The sequence below is a fragment of the Rhopalosiphum maidis genome, chromosome 1 (genome assembly GCF_003676215.2).
Source record: "Rhopalosiphum maidis isolate BTI-1 chromosome 1, ASM367621v3, whole genome shotgun sequence".
NCBI classification, from domain to species: domain Eukaryota; kingdom Metazoa; phylum Arthropoda; class Insecta; order Hemiptera; family Aphididae; genus Rhopalosiphum; species Rhopalosiphum maidis.
The window spans coordinates 48370650-48391338 of NC_040877.1; the positions used below are offsets into that span (position 1 = coordinate 48370650).

A 20689-nucleotide genomic window follows, 5' to 3' on the forward strand; every position below is an offset into this window, starting at 1 on the left:
TATAGAATCAACCCATCATTGCAGTTGTCTATTCAATAAAAATAGTGTATACACTAAGGATTTGTGTTTAAATAAATATATATTTTCCGAAGTTCCATACATGCGAACGTTTGAAAAAAATATCACGATTTGACTCTTCAAACACAAGTAAAAAAAAAAAAAAAAAATAATAAAATCCTAGACGCAAGTGCGCACTCATAAAATAATCGAGTAGGTAGGTACTTATTTTCCGTATAGCAGTTAATTTTTGAGTTTATTATTCGAGTTCATTTAATAAAAAAAATAATAATAAAAAAATAAATACCGACGTGATTTAGCCTCTCGCCGCGTTACCCTAGCATACTCACGCGTGTAATATATACCCTCGAAACAAAGGATTCGTGATCATTTAATACCGATGCATCTCCAAATCACACGTAGTAAAAAAAAAAAAATAGAGAGAGAAATAAGTGTTCAAATCGCATGCCATTATTTTTAAAAAGAAAAGTCTGAATTTAATGTCACGGTTCTCACTGGTCTAATATATAATATTATATATTATTATACACGAGTACATAATTGTATCTTTACTCATTCTAACTATAATATGTCTGCATGTCTTTTGTATACTATTAATTGATAAAATTCAAAGATTTATTTAATTATTTATACTGCCGGCTAACAACTGCGAATACGGAAAAAAGAAAAAAAAGATATTATTCTAATTTCTAATATAATTAATTATTTAAAATATAATGAACTTTTTTTTTTACTATCGAATTAAATATAATTATTATAATTTAATTAATATGTGTTCGATTTTTTTCTCGATTAAAACCATTAATAAATATCGGGTAATAAAAATAAGTAAATTTATGAATTCATAACAGTTATTAAAATTATTGAGTTTGATCTATTTTTCCAGTATTAGATCGATGAAACCTATGAATATTAACTACTATTAAAAAGTTTATTTTAGTTTTAATATCTACATCCGCTTACACAAAATAAATCAAATTATGATGAGTTAAAATCCAATGTTTGCAGTTTTGCTTAATCCTTTTAAGATATGACTTGCATTTTGAATGTGTTCTTTTATACGATATCCGCCCCTCGAAGGTCGAGATATTTAGGAATTAAAACTGGAATTTCAGTGAGGGGTTTGATGCAAACGGTGAAAAAGGCTATCCTAACTACACTGTGGTTTATCGTCGACGATACGGCTTACGGTGGAGAACGGTCATGCAATAAGGGTGGAAAAAGCGGTCTGATAAACATCTTGGATCTTCTGCTTTTTTTTACGCTCACAATGGCGGGACTTTGGTTTGATTTTTATGTGTATATATATATATATATATATATGGTTCTTTATACCTACAAAGTTGTATTCTTCGATTCCGGATGTGGCAATAAAATAACATTCAGTAGGGGTGACGACAATGGAACAATTGGATTGTGGGTATGGTTTGAAGGAATCTGTGAGTGGGGGGTGAAGGTAGTCGCACCGAGTCCGAGATGGAAATTGATTTGATCGAACGAAAAACGTGCAAACCACAACAACAAACGTTTTGTCGTCCGTAAAAGTTGCTCGTTGACGCAAAACTCTTTGCGCCTCGTCATCATACAATCTCGTGACCGAAACACGTGCACACAGCGCATTTCTAGGCCAGTTAGAATATACTGTTTTAGTATTATTCCCTAGGTGGTCCACACGGAAATACGGAAATAAGTCATTATTTTTACTTTAAATTCCAATACTCTTGCCGTAACTTAATTTATTTTTTTGTGGGACTTTCAGTAGGGGGAGACGCCATACCTTGGTGACATCCCTGACTCGATTATCCTGAGCGCTATAACTACGGAGAGAGATATAATCGAAAAGTTTGCCGAAAAAATCGCGAGTACTGCGTGGCTACGAGACGACAACGAGTTTTTCTTTTTAGTAATCGAGTTTCTGCTTCATTAAACTCTATTAGTTTGCCGCCCTTTTAGTACGTTTTGTCTCTCCGAGTACACTGCAGTTTCAGCGGAGCAGAAGTTAAAAAAACAACACTGCGTGGTTACATTGCCACCATAAATATTATATATTTTTATTTATATACCACATCTGTGTTGTATTTGATATTAAAATTAACAATCAATATAATTTAATAAAATATTCAAAAACGGTAAATAATAATAATAATTATTAAATTAAACGATCTGATCAATAATATAATTTATTATTACACTGAGTTTATAAAAAATGTGAATGGGCGAGAAACAAACTACCAACTCTTCCGGTAATAGCTTAATTATGAATGTGTTATATTTCATTTATGTACATTTGTATACAATATATATTATCTGTATATCATTATTATGTTCTTTGTTCTAAAACATTTGACATATTTTTACGAGACTTTTAACATGATATACATCGTATTGTTCTTTGGATGGATATGTATTATGTAATGTTATAAAATATTGATGAATAATTGAAATTTTTATCAATATAAAATTATATTTGCATTTTTTCCTCCTAGTTTAATTTGTGTTTCCCATATTATGTAAAAGGCATTCAAAACTATTACAAAAATACCACACCATATTCCGAGTATTCTATTGTTATACTAAAATTGTTATTTATTTAATTGATTTTTGAACTCATCGTAATAGTCCTTCAAACTTATGAGAATAATAACACATACGGCCAAAACTTAAAATATATGAACGAAGCAAAAGTTATGTAAAGAGTAAAGAAAACTCACGTTAGTACCAATATAATATAAATACCTACATCAATGCGACAGTGCTATACAATTTTAAAATCTATCGTATTATTGTTATGAATAATCAGTTAAATCGATTTTTTTTCAGTTTTTTTTTTAGTATTTAAATGTTGGACAAATGAAATAAAATAAAACTGAGCCATAAAATAAGCTTAGGAGAATAAAGCAATAATAACCAGATTAAATGTCGATAAAATAAACAATTATTTATCAATATAAAAACGGATAAATATTTCTAACAAGATAAACATACAAATAATTAATAAAGCCATTCTTCTAAATTAATTAATTTTATTTAAATTAAAAAAAAAAAAAAAAAAAAAACACTTATTTCAAATTAATAGCAGCTGTTACTGTACACCTGGCAAGTGCATCATCATTTATTAAATTTATTAGATTTACATTTATTTATTTTATAAACACTATTTGGCTTGATAATAAATGTATACAGATATTGAGATATACAATTTAAATATCATATCATATTGTATATTGTATAATGTATACAAATAAACCAAACAATTATTATTTTGTCCCCAATTAAATACTTTTTTTAAACTCGTCTGATAGCATAATTTATAAATGTAGTACGTTGTTTTCATGCATTAGCAGACAATTAGATGCCCTCCCTCATTAGCCTAAACGAGATAGTGATTAAAAAAATAAATCCTATTTAGAAGTCATGTCAAAATACCACGCACCGCTGTATATTATTTCGTTTTTCATAAACTATTATCGAGTGTACAATAATAATCAATAATATTATTATATTAAAATAAGCATCAACCGTGATGGGTACAAATAACTCGATTTGCATACTCGAAACAACAAAAAGAAATTTGTTCGCTGAGTCGAATGAAACGGTTCTATTTGTACACTATGATTTTACATGACGTACAGAGAAGGGAAAAACCCGATTTTCGACAGCAGCGTACGCGAATTCCACGCGAATTCTTTGAGTGCGTTTCGCCGATATTCCGAACGGCTGATTACACACGTAATACATATATTATACGCAATTCCATGACTTGTATTGCGGACAAGTGGTATGTCGACCAGATGACCGTTTTCGGAAATACTTTCGCATACATCACAAAACACATTATATACGTATTATAATAGTGTGTTATATCGCATATGTATTGTCGTCGTTGTCACTTTGTCAGATCCATTTTATTGGAAACCCACCGCGGAGAAAGTGTTTTTTTTTTCTGGTTTTTAAGTTGTTTTTCGCTGAAAATTTCAAATAACTCTGCTATTGAATTTGGAACAAGTGTTATTGTAATAATACAAATAGTGTGATTGTTTTATAACTTAAAAGTTATTTTGTAAAAAATGTGTGTGTTTTTAAAAATATTTATTTTACATATTCAATGAGTAATTACATTTGTATACCGTTAATCATTATTACATTTTAAATTTCTCAGTATAGATGATAAAATATATATATATAAGTATACTACTTACTATTATAGAATTATAGACACTATATACAAATCATATAGATTGTTTAAACCAATTAAAATTGGATTGGATTAGGATAGATCTAGTATTATATTAACTGACTAATCCACTTATCAAACTGTAAATTCGAATAATTATTAATCAACTCTACGCCGAAGAGATATATAACATAATATATAATACTATAATTTAACAAACACACACACACACACACACACACATGTGTATATATATTATATATCATTAATATTTTATATAGGATATCAGAGCTTGTAGCATTGCAATAAAAGTGTCACAGCGTCTATAAAACAAACGTACACCTCGGGTTGGTCACACACACGGTCGCTGCGTTTTATAACAAACGCATATACGACATTTTCGATTGCGTTTATTAAGGAAAATATAAAATTTTCCCATTCGGTTTTTACGACGCAATGCTATGTAATAATATATGTCATATCACGAGTATAGTGTATTACACAATGGACTGTGGAGACGACGCGCGACGGGGTCGTATTTGTCGTTTATTGCCGGTGGGACAAAATGTTCAAACGCTTATAATACTATGAATACACTGACAATAGAATTGAACGCTAAGATATTATTGTATTGATTGCAAATAAAATACGAAATTATATTGTGCATTTTGCGACTGTATTTACAGTATATACAGTATGGATTTGAACTTTTTGCCAACTTCGGACTGTAAATATTAGTTTTCAGATCAAATATTATGACAATCGGTAAATTACGACGGAAGTTTAGCAAACAATGGCAAGGTGGTAAAACGGAGAAAAGAAAATCGTCAAAACTCGGAGGATGTGCAGTGCAGTCGAGCTATTCCGCGAACCCAGTCGTGTTCGCACGCGCGCGCGCGCGCGTGTGCGTGTGTGTCTCCCACACTGTCAGTCTGATCATCGCTGATCGATGTGTATAATTTTTTTTTATCCATCGTCCACGCGAAATGGACGAAATGTGTTCGACAAAATAAATCAAGAAACGCTTCGTCAACAGAAACACCGGACAGTACGTAACATATATATATATATATATAATACATAGAACCTACGTATATTTCAACTGTGTATACGAAATGAACGAATTTTCTCGTATACAAAAAAAAAAAAAAAAAAAAAAACGTCACCGAAGAGCCATAAGCAAGCACTCGAGGGATTTCGGCTGGGTTTTTTTTTTTGTCACGGGATGAAAAAAACCCACACGCTCGCCAGCGCGCATACAGGGTGGGTCGCCGTGTGTTCTCGTGGGGTCAACACGGGGAAACGGCGAAACACGGTATCCCACTCCGTATATATATATATATATGTCTGCTTGTTGTTTTCGGACGGTTCGATGGAAAACGTTTTTATTTACGTTTTATTTTTATTTTTTGCGTTCGATCGATACCGCCCTGGAAACAATATAATATAACATCACATATATAGTCGAAAAAATGTGTTTCGACTGTATATAGGACTCGACTTTGAATATCCTATTCAGACGGTATCATAATACTCACCTAAATCTGACCATCAGTGTGAAATATATTATATTGGTTTTTTTTTCTGACGACCTCGCTGTTTCGTTCACATCGCGCGACGCGACGGTCAGATACGGAAGATAGTCACAAGTCAAATTTCAGGGGTATAGACTTATTCTATGTTTTAAATATGAAAATGAGTTAGTTCACACTACTTTATCGATGTATTAAATATATTTGTTACTTTTATCACTAGTCTTATAGCATTATAATCTAATATAATTATTGTAATTTACAATTATATATTATGTATTATATTATTATAAATAATAACTTTCGTTGGTGACTTTAAGTAGCTGAAATAATATTTCTAGAACCACAAAAATATGATTTATATTTAATTGAAAAATTATTTATTTATTAAATACGACAGATCGTAAGATAAAAGCTTTTAGTTCTAAAAATGAACCAAAATATAACTCAGTTTGATAAATACTTTTAAGTTAATAACAAATTGTTCCAATATTACAAGCTATAAAATAATAATACTCATCAAACTTGAAAAAGGTTTAAGAATTATCTGAGTGGGTTAAGCCTTAAAATCCCCTTGATAATTCTATGGTGTGGAAATGATAATATTACGAGATAAGTAAGTATATTAATACATTATCATGATGATTTATATTTGGAAGGCTGAAACTAATTGCGTGGGATTTTGCATACCTGATACGAACATACATAAATTTGTGAACGGCAATTAAAAACAGAATGTTATAAAATATTTTTTTTTCACTTTCTCGATTTATTTACGAACAAAAGGGATGTTATTTAATATGACTGCGTACATAATTCACTGAGTTCGGTACTCGATAAATTTTGAACAAGAACGAACACTAATAATTGTTAGTCGTCAAACCATAATAATTAATGTTAATTGTTATACCTCGTTACAATTATAATCGAAAACAAATTAAACAACTATTATTTTTTTTAAATAATATATTAGTATATTATTAACCAAAAATAAATATGTATGATACAATATTATTATATATCATTTTTAATAGTCTCAATATCTAGTCTATCGTATAAAGAAAATCATATATAGTAAATCTAATATCATGCTGTGTATGGATAATTTATCATTTTTTTTATACAAAGTATATAAAATACTTTTATATAGCTCACAAACACTCGACATAACTATATTCAATACAATACCATTTGCCACAAGAATTAAGCGAATAATTTATAATATATTATCTAATATGCACTAACTTCAATTATATAATAGTTAGTGAAATTAGAAATTTATTACCGGGAACAATTTTTTTTTGGAAATGGGATTTTTGTATTTTTAATTTTCCAGTTTTCTAAAAAATTAATTAATATAAATTGCGTAATAATACACTCGGCACAGATGTTGTATTAATAAAGTGTTTACCATCCGTGGACAGAATACCCGGTGATAATCGTTTTTTTTTTCATATACAAATTTATTACACAATTATTTACAATTTATTTCGAATGAATAATGCTACGCCATTCAGTCTTTTCACAGACGTGGTCCAGTGTTTACTATATTGAATATTTACTATAAATTTGTTACCTAATAAACGGTCAATCAGATATATACTTGATCACAGTTCACAGAATTCACAGGAACCAATTAATTATGTGAGTGCAATAATTAAGACACCTAATTTAACACAGAGTGAAAAAATTGAAATAAATTATAACTATCAATATTAATATCGTTGTAAAATATTTTATGATCAAACATTGTGGCAATGCGTTGTGTTAATATTATATTATTTAGTGACGAAACTCGGCTACTCAATATTCTTGGACACCACTAACCGTTTGTAATACGCCACTCGCGTCATAAATTTAATCGCTAACGCCACACCGGCTTTTCTGTTCAAATTGTAATCTTTTAGGAACACGACGCGTAGTTTAACATCTTTTTGTTCAACTGTTTCGTTGAAATGTTGCTGGTGCATAAAATAACAGAATATTACGTATAATGTGTATAACATAGTGTCTACGCGATTCGAAAATAAAAATATAAAAAAAAAATGTATATATATTTAAGATAAATGCTTAAAAATAAAAAAACAAACAATAATGGTAATAATGAAGCGTATTATACAAGACGTATACGACACATATTGTCTTCGTATTTTGTACTACATAACGGTGTTCGTGTATTTTATTTTTCTGAGAACTCAATGTTTGTATAATAATATAACACTTACATTACTCAAACAAAGCGTACCACATACGTATCAAAGTGATTTCCGAAGTAAAACGGTAATTTAATACGCCGACGGACTGACAGACCGAACGAGAGAAATATAGAGCCTTACCGACTACAATAATGACAGCGATGCACACCGTTTTTCATTACGGGACATTGTTTTACGCGCCACTTCATGATTATATCTGCACCGCAGTTTAAGTCGACGATTATAATATTATAATTTATTATTATACTATATTATACTAGATATTCACACGTGACGTTGTCCATTCATTTTCCACTGACGTACGTCGTGATACGAATCAAACGGTGTTTTTTATTTTATTTTTTTTCATCCGCGCCGATAATCGCACGCATTTTTCCACTCGCCCGATGAGTCCCCTCAACCGTTATAATATTTCACAATAATACACATACATTATTTATTATGGACAATATGAATTTCACAGGAGGCGTCATCGTCATAGCCGTTTGCATATAATTATTTCATCCAATAGCAAGTATATGTAATACACAGGTTGATTAATCAACTGAATGATTATTTATTCTCCCCCATTTCATAATTTAAACAATATGCACATAATCAAACTCTGACTTTAGAAGTATTGATTATATTCTACAACCAAATTTTCAAAAACTAACATCTTATATGTGACGATACAAATTTATTTTTGTTTCAAGTACTTTCCCTTTCTTTAAGTACTGCAAATTTTCAATTTTTGTTTTTTTTTTTTTTAAATTAATTCGAAAGACTAAAGTTTACAAACTAAGGATACTTCGTTAATTTTACAAATTATAAAACGCTTATAGATTATTATGGGCAGATTATTATAATTTTAAAACCACCAAGTACCCATTTATCTTCTAAACTTTTAACCTATTACTCTCTATTCTTATTGTATTTAGTTTAATAAATCATATAATATTTTTTTGAGTTAACTTGCAATAAAAAATGTGGTATTTTGAAAAAAACCAAGTTTGTATCGCCACTTCAGGGTGCACCACAAATTGTACAAAAAGGAGAGCATTGGAATAATATAATATGGTCTTAACGACATGTATATTATAATAATAGAATAGTACTTAATATTATGCACTAGACATTAAATTGATTTAATTCATAGAGTTTCATAATATTACAATATGAAAGTGATCATGCTAGGTATAATATGTATATATATATATATATATTATACACTGATGTAGAATCACGTTGTTCGATGTGCATTGTTTATGTTGGTATATTTGTGTTTGTGTGGAGAGGTAGATATCGTGATATATTCGGTTGAGTTATCATCATCATCATCATCATCATCATTATTATTTTTATCGCTATAACTACATACGTATGTATTTTCGTGGAAAAATAAACCTCTCCACACGTGTGTTTCCGCAGTTTTAATCATTAGTATATAAAATGTATATAATATTATAGAACCGTATGTACTTTTGGACTCCATCGGGAACAACCCAAAAATTAGAACAACGAACACAAAAGGTACGCGCCGCGTATATATAGTATTATATTAATAGTAATATATACAATACAGGTGTATATAATAATACGAAAACTATGTGCGTGTGTGCGTGCACACGAGACTCGCGGTCCGAAACGCTACTGCTTTTACCGTATAGGTATACGCCTCGGGGTGAGTTATTGTTCTGTTGATTTATTATCGAAAAACCTGTCGGGAGACTTTTCGTATAATATGCGAAAACTGAAACCACCACTACGGTGCTCGAGACGTGAAAAAAGGAGATTTACGATAAAAAAAAAAAAAAAAAAAAAAATCAAAAGCAAAATAAAATAATACAAACAAACTATCCCGAGTTTGAGGGAAGGGGAGGAGGAAAATGAGGTTTTGAATCACGGTTCGGTCCTTTCGAACCGTTTTCTGACGAAACGCAAAAGGAAAACAGAGGGGTGTAAAATTACAAGAATAATACAGCAGCCCTATACCTCATCTCACGTCGAGTGCGTCGGACATGACAAACTCTAGCGATAAGACGGCGGCGGCGCGTCGTGTGTTTTATGAATCTGCCCTTATCACCATCCCCGCTACATTCCACTCAGAACTTAATGTCCCGTTTTCGACACGGTCCACCCTCTACGACACACATCCGTACTCTGACATAATATACTCGATACTTTATTTTATAGTGGCACAAAAGCATAAGTATGGTGTGTCTATGAAGTTAAGCAAATACCCTCATCAATTTTCCCGGTTTAAGTTACTGTGCAACAGTGTGAACAACATGAATAGTAATAATAATAAAAGTTCATAGATAGTACTTACGATTACATGTGATAAAAATCGAAAATAATTAATATTAATTATTATCATAAAAAAATATATAAATATTGGGACATGACATTATGTTATATTATATTATTATTACAAAACTCTAATTATTAACTGTTCGATGTTCATAATTTACCGTTATTCATTGAAGTATGAATTAAAATCGCATATTGAACTTTTTATAAAAAAAAAAATTGAAAAATAATCATTATTTTTTATTCTCATCTTTTTAAAAAGTACTGTTTTAGTTTTTAATTCAACTTCGTTCTTTAATAATTCGATTTTAAATGAAATAATAATTAATGACATTTATTTTTCACAGTGAAAATTATCAATTAATTTTTTAATACATTTAATGTGTATTTTATATATATTATTGCTTAAGTTAATTTTTGTGTATGAGTAAAATTTTTTTAGTAAAAATTAATTTGGTTCATAATAATTGGTCTGTTGTTTTCCATCGTCGTGGAAAGGTCAGTAAATTGACAAGTGTTTAGTTGTCGGTTATTCGGATTACAATCATTCCTCTCGTAAGTTTATAGCAAAATTGTAATCTACCCACGTAATATTTTTTTATCAGTCTTATTATTTTGTTTCAGTTTTATAGAATTTTTCTCGATAACGTAGGTATAAATAATATTATTTTAGTTTGTCTGTCAACGGTACAATAGTTGGTTGTAAATAATAAAGCAATATTTTTGTTTGTGAACAAGTAACTTGCTTATAAAATATTTGTCAAATAGTTTAAGCTCGAAGTTGTCGAATGTTTTTGACCTGCTCATATGTTAGATTTAGAATTAATTTAAATAAAAATAATATCCATGACGCTAAGTAACATTATGTAGCCAAAACAAACTCAAGACATATATGTAGTGAAATAGCCTATCCAAATCGCCGTGTTTAATAAAAAAAAATAACTAATGTTATGTGAAAATGTCATTGTGGATTGTAATGAAGTTAGGCATTTTATATAATTAAATAAAGAATGTGAATGAAAATCATACGGATATATTTCTCAAATTTTTAAATGGTATGTAAGTTTTATAATTAAGTTCAATTTTTTTTGTTCAATTTATTAAGATAAAAATAATTTTAAAATCAATAAAACAATCGTGTAAGAGTTAAACCGTAAAAACTACATTTTATGCATATAAAAGAACCGATGAGATATTTCTGATTATCGTCGTTTATGCATATCGAAATAATATTATTGAAGGTATTTTGCTTTTAGATATTTTTTTTGACTGTTCGTCGTACTTATCGTGGTTTAGCGAGGCACAGATATAACGACAGTGATTCGGGTTGGGCGCGATGAACAAAAATTTGTATCCCATAAAAAAGCGCTTATAAAAACGATAACATTGAAAACTAATAAACCGTAAACATTCCGAACGAAATTACAAAGAGTCAAAATGTTGCTATGTATTTGGCTTGGCGCAGACCAAAGTGGTGGCCGGAAGGTGTAATAAAGTGTGATGGTTTAAGACAGTGTAGTGGTTCTGCTTCTACAGGGGGCTGAGTTATATACGAGATGACGAGTGGTAAACATGACGTGACAAGGCAATTTGCAGCGGAGAAATTGATATACAAGCCTCTGTTTATTTTTTTTTTTGTTTTCCGAAAAATACGTCTACATTATATTATATTGTGGTCAAAACGACTAGTTTTCATTAAAACGTTACACTATATATTAAACACAGGTTTATGTGCTCGTGTAGGGTAATCGAATGGTCGTTTTGTGTTCTTTCACTGTACTACATATAAACTAACTTAAAAGTAATTATTTACTACAAGAGTGCTACGTAGTGAGTGATATATCTCTCTCACCATTATCGAATAAACACAGAGTTACTAAATTTGTTTAGCACTATGCACAGTTTAACATGCATCATAATCTTTGCATTACAGTAGTAGTTTAATACATTAATATTATTATAGTTATGCTTACTATTTCGAATAATTCGTTTTTATGTATTTCAATTTTACCTTAAACACTATATATTATACAAAATATAATATTAGGGCAATTTTTTTGACTAAACCTATTTACTATTACTATATAATAAAAAATATTAATTTTTTGGGGGAAAAAAGTTAGTGTAGTTCTAATGCTTTAAAACCGAGTCGAAACTCCTGTAAATAAGCCTTTATTGTGACCGATTTACTAATCCGCGCGTAGGCCGTAACTAATTCAAAAACAATTAATAACGGTCTTTGTAGTCGTAACCTGACCTAGCTAAATAATTGTAAACATTATGTTCGCATGTGATTCGTTCACTACCGTACACACTGACAATGCATATACGCATGATACGAACTTATACTACCTATATAGACTCAAAATATTATTCAGTATGATAATTTAAATTCGTGTTTACCTAACAACTTATATACTTGAACCGTTATTGAAAACAGAGTACCTACCACCTATGTATAAACAACATGTTTGTGTTGTTGAAAATATTTAATCTGATATTCCTATAAATATTATTCAAACGCTGTAATAATTATATTAATACTAAAGTTAAAAACATAAAACAATTTTCAAATATTATTATTATATATTTTAAAATATAACGATATGTAATTAAAAAAAAAAAAAAATTCAATACGATGCACGTTTACGAGTAATTTATACAATGATAATATTGTCTTTTCTATTTTCTTACAAGACAAATAAATAAATGTCTGCACGAATCTAATTTATATTATAACATATCTAATTTCAAAGATAATGTTGCAAAAATATCAAATTTTATTTGATAAGAATCCATATTTATATTCAATGCAGTTTTATATTTTGAAATATTTAACTTTGAGATAGAATTATAACTCGGTTGGACATTGTAGAAAAAATAAATAAGCATCATATTATATAATTTAATATTATTGATTTCAAAGAATCCAATCCTGCAGAAGAATAATCTGTATAAATAAAACAGTAAAACGAAAAAGAAATTCTAAAGATCCTTTATATTTTAATCTTTACTTTGTCAAATGTATATTTGTTAAACTGAGCGACATATTATAATATAAAATCAAACGATGAAACATAATATATGTAATACACATACCTACTCCAACTCACTATTAACATTATTAACATATACACTTGGTTTGAATAATTGAATAATATTTCAATATTTTACATACATTTTATACATTTATTCAGATATACAAATGTATATTTATCAAAAAGAGACTAAACTACATTTTCTAAATGGAAATCATATTAAAAACAAATAAGTATCTAATAACTAATTTAAATTAATATTTATATATATGTATATATAGTTAATTTTTTTATATTAAAGACGTAGTATATTACTCGAGCTTTTTATAACGATATAAGATACCTAATAAACGTTTGATCGAATATATAAAATTTTTTAACAAACGTGGCTTGAATTAATAAAAAAAACGTAAAAATAGTCAATTTGGTATTATACACGTGTTATAAAATATAACTTTAACTTGGATAGATAAGCATTCATAAACTAACGATAAGTGTAAAAATTACAATATTACTAAAATAATAATTATTAAATTGTTTATAAAATACTTTCGATTTCCATAGTCACTATACCTACAACTCAACACTATTCTGCATCGTCCACGCAGTGTGGGGTGTGCGTACATGCCGCACACTACCATACCTAATTAGATATAATGATCATATCTCTATCGTGTGGTTACCAATCACTATCATTACAACAATATACGACAATAATATAATAATATAAATATTAACGCAGAAAAATTTTAGTATAATATTACGTACATACGTAATAAGACTCTCATTATTTCTAAAACTATTAACGTTTTTAAAAATATTGTTTTTACATATTTGTAACTGTTGAAAACATTATGTTTTTTTTTAATTTTTACTTTTATTAATAACAATGTGCGTTTTTAATTGTTTTTTCAAAAGTAGAATATTTTTAGTATGATTTCGATACACAAAAATTGAATTTCGGGAGAGTAGTTTATTAGTTAGGTTAAGTAATGAGTTAGTATAAACGTCTAAATGATCGAAGGGGAGTGCTATAGGGGATCCCATAAATGTAAGTCCACTATTCCACTCCTATTGACTTTATGTACTTATAACTAATAAACAACTAGTCTGAAAATTTATTTTTATAAATATACATACTCCAAAAAATATTTTGGTAAGATAATAAGTTTAAAAATCTATATTTTCTTTATTTGTTTAAAAGTAATATTTTTAAAAACGTTAGTGTTTTTTTAAATAACGTGTTCTTCGTGTTAAACGGAGCAATCTGTATATTATTAATCTTAAAATTAAGTTCTGACTTATATGCACTAAAAACCTTAAAATAGTATGCATTTATGAATGAAAAATCCATAAAACGATTATAGTCATAAAAGATCATATCCAAAATGATTTTGGTTATTTTATATGCAAACCAACGAAAGTTAATAATTATTATTAAATTAAGAAAGCCGGTCAAAATTACTATCGGAATCGCAATTATATAAACGAATAATTGATACGGCATTACATTAATAATAAATATAGATAATTTTCTACATAATATATTTAAATTTCTTTAAGAATTCGGCCATCCCTAGCACATGCATTTCTATGTGCATTCTCTGCTCAATCGTCGATATTTATTTCTCGCGCCGAATTTCACCAGTCTCAGTAAATGTATTAAAATGTATATAAATCCGGCACAATTAATCAATTATAATTTATTACCATTTCGGTACTACCAGTGATGATAACAGTGATGTATGATAATAACGAATAACATTACAATATTATTTATTGAAAAAAAATTCGTGGAGACAATTCTTACGCGTCATGCTGCGTACGTAATCTATCATCTTAACATAGTTTGAGTTATTTCGGTATATCAAATATCGTACTCACGGTATCAAAGTCGTATTAACGGAGATGAGACTGCAGCTGGACGCGCGCCGGTGTACCAAAAGTCATTCCGTCACAGACTCCGAGAGCGGTGTGTGATTTTGGCGGCGGGCTGCATCGCGTTTTACCACCCCACGGAACGCGGCGGTAGCGGTGGCGGATCGGTGGCGATGCGGTGGTTGTGGTGTGGCGGTGTCGGCGGAGGACTCGATCGCCGCCACCACCGCCGCCACCATCGCCGCTGCCGCCGCCGCCGCCGCCGCCGTCGTCGTCGTCGTCGTCGTCGTCGTTGGCGTCGTCGGCGGTGGCGGCGATCACACGCAGACGCAACCCTTTTGCTCTCCGCTGTTCTCTGCCCACCGCATGCTATTCCCTTGCTCCCGAAACCCCATCCCCCGCACAGCTTACCGTTTCCCCGTCGACGTTATACTTACTTGTACACAAAATATATTATTATTATTTTCTGCCACCATATATGTCTCCTGCTCCTATATGTGCGTTAACTTTACACACATATATATGTACAGGGTGATTCACTGAGAACACTCGTCGCTCACCCCCGTTTTATCGCCCATAGTGAATTTATTCAAATTCTGACATTTAAAATTTTTAAAAAAAATACTTTACGAACTCATTTTCAAACTGCTGAGATATTTTGTACTTCTTAATGGATGTTTTCTAACTACAATGCAATTAATTGCTGTTTATCAAATGAGAACCCATCTTTTTTTTAAATGTCGATGGAAATAATCCAAAAGTTGAACGAGTATTTTCACAGTTATCAAAATCGTTTTACTAAAAATAACAGTCTTTAAAAGACGGTTTTAAAACTATACCTAACAGATCTAATATCGGATATAGTATTTATTAACCTTAAGCCATTTTCAGTATTGATAGATTAATACAAATCAGTAATATTATCAAATACCCCTAGCCCCTATATCTTCTAAACCCTTTATCGTATAGCATTTATTCTTAGTACATGTATTTAAAAACTCAAAAAATACTTGTTCGAATAATGATTTTGAGAAAAAGTAGCCACCAAAAATTTACATTTGAAAAACAAAAGTTATTACAGCGCGTCAGAATAGTTTTCATGAAATTGAAAATAAGATTTTGAATGAATAATTTACTGAAGAAAAAAAATATGAGCATGGTGAATCATCCTGTACAATAAACTTTTTTGCCGCTCTATAACACAATAATATAATTTACATAAATACTGTTTATATTATTATACACGTGTGGTTTTCTCAATAAATATATACATATATAATGGTCGTATATTTTTTACCGGATTTCAGTAATTCCTTTATTATGTTATGAACTCTGTACCCGATTTTCGAAATTCTATACATTTTTTTAATATAATATATAATGCAAAACCATATTATATTATTGTTGGTCTCTTGTTTAGACGCTGAACGTTTTCCTGACGTTCGTTGACGTCTTCAATATGTCGAGCATCGAACTTATTATTATGTATAGGTAATTATAGTTTGTCCTATGTGTATAAAAAGTGCTCCAATTTTAGATGAGTAGCAGGAAATAACATGTCACTTCTATTGAATCGACAACGCGCACTTATTTTTTAATTTTCTTATGGGATTTTGATTTAGAACAAAAGGGTATTAAATATACCTACTATAAAAAAATAACGGAAAAGGAAATGTCTGCAAAAAAATTAATTTTACTACGTTATAGAATCGCGTAGAGAAAACTAAAAAAGTTACTTGTAAATCACCTTGAAATATAATATATTTGGTGATTTTTTGTTTTTCATGACTTCTACTCTAAATAAGCGTTTTACCAAATTATACTTCTAAAACATTTCGTTAAAAGTGTCGTATACGTACGTGTGTGCCCGCGCGCGTGTGCCATGTATAATACGGGCGAACAGCCAACGACTCAGAAACACTTTCCCGCCTCATTTTTATAATAATAATATATATGTCTCCACTCTACACCCTCTCGGTAGTTGCTAACTCACTTACCTCAGGGTTTCTACTATTTTCCCATTTCTTCAACAATAACCTTGTGTCTATATAATATGCAATTATAGTGCCTGTAGTTTTTTTATTTTTATTTTTTTATCTCACTTGCGACTTTGTTCATATTATTTTAATATAGTATTCAGCTATACCTGTAGTACCTATCTCGTCATTTCCTTACAGCTGTGTGTACTTTATAATGTTATACAGTATTGCATTGAAAATATTAAATGAATTCTTTAAAAAATACATTTTTTTGTAAATTACAATCGAATAACTCCAACATTCATTCGACCATTTTTCATGTAAACATACGATATGTATGTATATTCTATATAAAGTTACAATGTATAATATATGTGTATATCATATTTATTTATTTAGATTTGCATAACTTGATGTATTATCATGATACATGGTTTTATAAGTATCGTTATTATGAAGGTATTATTAAAGAACGTTTTAATGTCTATAATTTTTTTCTGCCGATGACATTTAATTTATGAATTTTATATGATATTATTGCATTCGAATTTAACAAACCTAATTCAAAAATATAATTAACAAATCATATGATACTATTAAATTATTTACCAGAATATTTTCTATCACTTGTTTTAGTTATAGCTTTATACATATAAATCATTACAAATTATATTAAATTTCATGAATTTTCTATAAATCAAAAATAATACAAATCCAACGACAATAATCATTTTAATGGAAACAAAAGCTGTTCAATTCCACACTAAAAACTTATAAAATGTGCAACGACTTTCTGAAATACTCAGTCTGATTTAAAATTTTTATTTTTATGTTGTTGATAAAAAGTGGACATTTTATTTAAGGGTGGCTAAAATCGAATACCACTGAATGTCAATTCTATCAAACATATACCTATGACAGTTTTGACGGTTTTAATATTTTCTAGATTGCATATATTTTATTAGACATAATATTATACTATATTGCAAACTTTCAAGACCCTTATTATGTATAGTCACTTCCATTATTTTCATTCAACGCGGCGTTTAGTGTTGTTGAATAGGTAGATGGCGGTAATATAGACATGATTAACTGTAGTAGCTAGTGTGTTCTTATATGAGCTCGTGCCATTCGACTGATTTGTTTTTCAACTTATGTAGCTTCGTGTCACAGAAGATACCGTAATTTTGATCGTGTCAATAATTTGCTTTTCTTTGGCAATAGTACGAAGGGAAATATTTTAAAAGTATTATAAGGTATTGATATAGTGTTAACCAGCACCGACTTTGCAGTTTTTTTTATATGAAAAACCAGTTTCTTTACTGTCACGCATACAACTACAAGAAACTTTGTTTTCTATTACTAAAATAAACGTGATATCTTAGAATTTAATATAACAATTTGCGACTCCAAACTCAAAATTGTTGATATTTTATCAAATATTAATCAAATTCTATCAAATTTTAAAATATGGTAGAAACTTTCAAATCCATGTATATCAATCACAATTTATTTGGTAGTTTGTATTGTTAAAACATTATACAACAATAAATCTTATAAAATAAAACCAAATTAGAGGGAGTTTAATAAATTCTAATTCAAGATTTGAACGGGATAGAAAAATGTTCTTTATATCTAAGAAATAGAACCTACATCTGTAAAATAATAAATTAAATATTTTTTAAAACTACCAATAATCTAAGTGTATTGAAAAGTTACAAAATAATAGAAAAAGTTTCCATCCCCAAAGAGATTTGAACTGGGTAACTTCACAGTTTCTTAGGTGGTTTTTCGACATTTTTGGAAAAAATACTTTGAAATAGCAAAACTAACATTTCTATAAAATATTATACATGTCCAATACTTTGTAATCTATAGTTTGGGTCACAACCAATTTGATTTTATGAAACAATAATTTAATAAACTTTAAAATTAAACTTATTATTTATTTATATGTATGGTATTGTATATATAGTCGTACTAATTCTTCTTTAAAAATATTATTGTGATTGAACTTGATCAAATATAGTTACCTGAATCTCTGAATTAAGGTAATTTTAAACTTATACTGATGATGTTAATGTTGCGATTGATTGGTAATAATATGTTGTATTAGCCACATGTAAGCTGCAAGGTATTCACTATCGTATTTAGTTCAAACGTATTATATACTTTAAAGTTTCATTTATTTATGACTTATTTTTGAATTTAGAATAAATGTTGTGTACCGTGTTATATCCTTTCCAGCCATTACTTTTAGAATATATTTATTAGAAAAAACACTATTTTTATCATTATTTAATGTACATGATAATTGAGCAATATTTAACTTTAATAATTGTATAAACAAAGTGATTAATTTATATCACCCTTAAACCACCTTTTTCTTTATTTGTTTGACATCACTACTATTTTTAGACAAGAATATGATTAAATTTATTAAAACTCAACTTTTCAAAAATGATTGCAAATGAATAGAATAAACTGTTTAATGTCATAAGTAAGAACAACCAATAACGTATCTATAACTGTCTCAAACTCAAAATAAATATTTTATTTCGTTTTAATATTTAATTGTATTATATTATACAAACCAGATATTTTTTTTACATAAAACTTTAAATATTTTTAATACTTTTAATATTTTTGTATAAATAAAGAATAAAGTAAGGCATGTGAAACCACTATGCTGTATTGCAGTAAATAAAGGTTGAGTGAGTCAAAACTTAAATTTAAAAAGAAAAGTTTTTATGACTTTTTAACTACCAAATAGATTTAAATTGTTGGTGATTTCAAAGAATTTCGTCAAAATTCTATAATCGAATTCACTATTAAATAATAATTGATAATTATTAATACGTTCATAGAATATTATATAAATTAAAATGTCGTAATCGTATGATAAATATGTTTATACGAACTTCATTATAATATAATTATTAATGGAAATTAAAACAATTATTTAGTAACAATGAATTAAATAACTCAAACTAAATTTGTCAACTAAGTTTTTGTTTTTACTAAAGAAAGACATGGAAATAGTTTCCTTAATTGTGTTTTTTTATTTTATTATTATTATTATTATTTTAATTTATCTTTATTTCGCTTCAATGATTATAATTAGCCATTATCGCTACATAAATTTACATTATTCTGATTTTACACACACACACACACACACACGCGCGCGCGCTCGCGCGCTAAAAACTAAAAAGACTTATAAATAAAACTAAACAGCATACCTATATTTTTATTACATTACGTACATGGATATATTTAATTATACATACAAATACATGGAGTGATAATATTATAATAATATAGAAAAATACGATGATATTATTCTGATACAACGTGTTATCATCACGTCTTATTTTGTGTCTTCGAACAACCAAAGTTCGCATTTTTGCAACACAAATGTATATACCATTGCTATTATTTTAATTTTATTTATATTTTTTTCTTTTGTTGTATAGTATGACTTCTATTATTTATATTTTTGTGTTCCTTGATTTTTACCGATGATTTCATGTACACTACTTACAACACGGACGATTCGTTT

The 20689-nt window shown here is 28.9% G+C and overlaps 1 protein-coding gene across 2 annotated transcripts in view; it reads right to left on the reverse strand.

Moving 5' to 3' along the window:
* The window catches only part of LOC113550519 (C3 and PZP-like alpha-2-macroglobulin domain-containing protein 8), a 139781-nt gene extending 124504 nt beyond the window's left edge, over positions 1 to 15277 (reverse strand). For both annotated transcript variants that reach the window (XM_026952410.1, XM_026952409.1), the window contains exon 1: positions 15155 to 15277. The gene's annotated coding sequence lies outside the window, so the exon portion shown is untranslated. The remainder of the gene's footprint in view (positions 1 to 15154) is intronic.
* Between the last annotated feature and the right edge of the window lie 5412 nt (positions 15278 to 20689).